Source organism: Kogia breviceps, chromosome 15 (assembly GCF_026419965.1).
Source record: "Kogia breviceps isolate mKogBre1 chromosome 15, mKogBre1 haplotype 1, whole genome shotgun sequence".
NCBI lineage: Eukaryota > Metazoa > Chordata > Mammalia > Artiodactyla > Physeteridae > Kogia > Kogia breviceps.
The window spans coordinates 60,257,798-60,262,482 of NC_081324.1; positions in this window are offsets into that span (position 1 = coordinate 60,257,798).

Below are 4,685 nucleotides of genomic sequence, written 5' to 3' on the forward strand. Positions count from 1 at the left end.
CATAGATTTTTTATATTATTTGTTCATTTCCATTTGTGTACACCTTACTTGTAACCTAGCAACTTGCAGCAGTAAGTGCCATGTCAGAACTTCAGAGCACCATTTTAGTTGTCTGCTGTCTTTGGCTAACTATGAACACATTATTCCATAAGCTAGTTAACAGTTATTTCAACATTACCCATTTTCAACTGCCCCTTCACTTTTATCACTAATATTAGGTTATTGTGCAGTAAAAATTCTGTCAAATTTCAAATACATTTTGCTCTCCCATCTTTAGCCATAGCCAAGTCTTAAGTTAATATGATCTTTCTATAAACTTTGTCAGTATTCTCTTTAAACATTTTTATATTTACAGCACACTATTGCTACTGTAATTTCAACTAGTAAGTGACATATCAAGTGACTGTAGGTGTAACGAGGATAGGGTAGTTGTCTCTAGAAGTACTATTTATCATTTTTAAAGAAGGTACAAAACACTTTGATATTATCCTTGGGTATTCTGACCCTGCAAGTATACAAAAACTAAGTGGGGGAAGAAACTGGAAGTGTAACTTGAGTTGGAATGTTCAGTGGATATGGGAAATATACTCCTCAGCTGAATGCATATTACACCTTGGAAGAAAGAATAAAACCCTTTGTATATAATATCCAGTTCAAGAAACTAGCCATTAGTTTTGCAAGCTGGAATAAAAAATTAATAGCCAGCTTTAAATTCAGGGATAGATCTAAACTAATCCAGTTGTTTCAGGGTTTCTCAAAGTCACTGTTTGGCCTTGATCTTATGACAGACTAGTAACTATGATGCTTATAAATATGATTATTTTTAAGACTGTCTTTAAAAATGAGTTTTTGAGAAATGAAATTGAGTTACTTTTACTGAGGTGGATGGACCTAGAGTCTGTCGTACAGAGTGAAGCAAGTCAGAAAAAGAAATACCGTATGCTAACACATATATGGAATCTTAAAAAAAAAAGATGGTTCTGATGAACCTAGGGGCAGGTCAGGAAAAAAGACACAGACGTAGAGAATGGACTTGAGGACATGGGGAAGGGGAAGGGGAAGGGTAAGCTGGGACGAAGTGAGAGAGTGGCATTGACATATATACACTACCAGATGTAAAAGATAGCTAGTGGGAAGCAGCCGCATAGCACAGGGAAATCAGCTGGGTGCTTTGTGACCACCTAGAGGGATGGGATAAGGAGGGTGGGAGGGAGACACAAGAGGGAGGGGATATGGGGATATATGTGTACATATAGCTGATTCACTTTCTTATACAGCAGAAACTAACACAACACTGTAAAGCAATTATACTCCAATAAAGATGTTAAAAAACTATAGTTTTTTTACCTAGGAAGGTAACAACAACAGTAATTTTTCAAGTGGCACAAAAAGGTAACACAATGAAAATGCTCCCTTCACTCGAGAGCCCTCAGACCTTCTTCCCACAGGCAACTACTTTTACTATTATTTTTACCTCCTAAAAATAAAATAGTCTATCTTCTCTTTGTTAGCTGTTAAGCTCTTTATTTAAAATTATGAAAAATTACAGGTATTCCTTTAAATTAAGGCATTGTAAAAAATGCCTTACACTTTGACATAATTTTTTTTTCCCCACTACACGAAAAGTTAGGAGTGGGAAGGTTTCAGATACTGGGTGAAAAAACCAGCCATGTATTAAGGATATGCACTGATTATTAACTTATGTACTACTTTGGAAACAATATTGATTTTAGGTCATTATAATTATAGGCATACTCATATCATTATCAAAACATATTCTATAGTTCTTAGATCATCACTCACATTGTACTGCAGTAGTACATATTAGGATTTTGAGTTGAATCTTAATCTTTTTGTCCATTTTTCTTGAAAATCCTATTAATTTTTAACACAAGAGCACTGATTTTAATAACTACAGATAGGCTTTTAAAAACACCTGGCAGGTAAATTTTCATTACAGTAATCCAAGGTGGTTCCAAATGTATATGAACACACTGATTAAAAATTTCTTGCCAGTTTTCGGTTGCCTGAGATGAAGCTGTATCCCAGCCTATTTTTCAAACCTGTAAGGAGAAGTTGGCAGTGTTGATGTGTCTAACACCACTTGCTCCCTCATTTCCTCTTCTCAGTTCCTAGCTCTGTGCTGTTTTTTACAAAAAAGATATTTAGTGAGGAAATATTCTTATTGCTATTTAAATTTTTTTATTACAAAAATGAACCAACAAATAATTCAACTTGTCATTTTTCCTACTGGGCAAAGAATCTAATGTCTGGCTTTTTTGGTGGTTTTTGGAGCAGCTACTGAGTGTAGCTAGGGAAAGCTACCAATTCCTCAGAATTACTTGCTGTGACTGGATGGAGCCATTGCCCTAGCAAGTCCTACAACATAATGATAGTCATAAGAGTATTAAAGCATTACATCTGTATAGACTGTCATATGATAAGCCAAGAATGAGATTGTATTTTTCATTTATCATATTCATCTTCCTGAAATATGGTGGGATTTTTTGAATGATCTGATTTAACTGGACATCATGTAGCAAAATGTTAACAGTTGATTCTAAAGGTAAGAAGTTGGAAAGAGTAAATTTTGTAGATGGCTTCTAGATATCAAATACACATATTTTAAGTGTCTGCTAGTAATAACCCTAAATAAATGTAATAAAACTTAACCTTGGCTAAGAGTGATGTTTAATGATTGGGGTCCTTGATCTCCTGGTACTATTAAGAAAACGTATCTTGCCCACTTGCTGAAGATGGATTCCAGGATTTGAGCCAATGAAAGACAGGGCTCTACAATTAAAAGCCTCGGCAACTTACTAATCAACTAGCTCCAGCTTCTTTTGAGGTCTCTATCCATAATAAGAATTAACTTCTTGATTTGTACTTATAGTTTCACACTGAAAAGGAAAATTAGCTCCTCTTCCCTTCATTTTGGACCTTTCCAATAACAAACTGTGGCTGATTTATAATTTGTCGCGTATAATCTTAATAGGAGCTTCAATAGAATTTTTTTTTTGCAAGTTGATTGATTCTACAATGAACTTTTCTTTTACAAATAGTGTCCTATTCAAGTGTAGTCAGTACAGTGCCTTGGATCACAATTGCCTTGAGTCTTTCATGTATTCAGTGACTTATAATAAGGTTGTGCATATAGTTATGGCATGAATTATTGTTAATTGATTTCAGCGAATTCAAGATTAGCTACCTTTCAGTTTTGAACTGAGGCTCGTACTGCTGTAGAAATAGCTATTGCCACTGCCATCCATTCTCCCTATGACAGCGAGTTAAATGAGAACCAACTCAACGACCTGAAGTCAGACAAGAGTTGGTTAAATTTTTAGTGGATTTTTCTTTGTATTTCATGCCATAAATATCCAAATTATACGTAACAGTGATCCACTTCTAGCCACAAGGTGCTCACAATTCATATTGAACCTAATGTTTTTAAAGGTGGGAGAAATCAGGAACCTAGGAAAGTAAAAAATAGTGATGTTTAATGCAAGTTTATGCTTTATATGGTTAAATGCTGGGATTTAGCTTTGTCAAGTCTGAAATATATCATCTGATTAATGACAAATTCATAACTTCACTCATTAAGTCACATGCGTGCTGTAGTTTGGAGGCCATAACGATGAGGGAGAAGATGGTTTCCCTCCAATTACGCAAGCCCTTTTACGGTTAAATAAGGGTATGCACAAACTGTCACGGATTAACCTCAATGTAAATAAAAAGCGTCCAAAAGGAACTCAATAAAATGGTTTCCCTCCGGTTATGTAATCCCTTTGGTGGTTAAATAAGGGCAAGTACAAACTGTCGCGGATAACCCTCCAGAGGAAGTCAAGAGTGCCAGCAGCTGGACCGCCGAGGCGGTAAATTTCCCTCCTGCACTGTCCTCCAGCTGGCAGTGCCCTGAGAAGTACTATCTCGGATAGGGGAAAATGCACTTAAATTTGTCAGAAAAGGTCATCCGAAGGTGTGACTGTGAGAGGGCGTATTGCAGAGTCCGTGCAGTCCCCGCGACAGGTGCACGCGAACGTGCTTTAGGGATGGGCTCGAGGCCCACATGGCTCAGGTGAGGGGCGCGTTGCGGCCTGGCCAGCCCCGTGCTTCCGCAGGTGCGGCCGTCGGCGCGCAGGCGCAGTGCGCGGACCGGGGCGCACCGCCTTTCCGAACGCCCCTGGCCCGCAGTCTACCGCGAGCCGGGGCGGACACCCGCCTCCGCCGCCAGCCGGGGCCGCAGCGTTGTTCTCCCGGGTCCCAGGTCGCAAAATCGTCCGCCCGCCCCCGCAAAAATAACATGTGAATACCCAACGTAGACAGAGCCTCCTCTTCCTCGCCGCCGCCATTTCCAGAAGTTTCCAGTCACTGCCACGGCCATGGTCGCCGCAGAGGGCGAAGCGGCACCCGCCGGCCCGGCAAGGCGGCGGCGCCTGCGCGTCTCCCTCGCTCCCCTAGGCCCCTCCCTTCTGGGGCCGGTGTCGGCGGAGGGGAGGCGGCGAGGCGGGTGGGGTCCGCACCCCCGCGTCCACTTGGTACGCCCCGACCCCCGGCTCGGGAAGCTTCTCCCGGCTCCGCCAGAGCGGCGAGTCGCGGCGGGCCGCGGCGGGGAGGCGGGCGGAAGGGGCGGCGGGGCCGGGGGCGGAGCGCTCACGCCGCCCGTTCCGTGCCCGGCGCGTCACGTG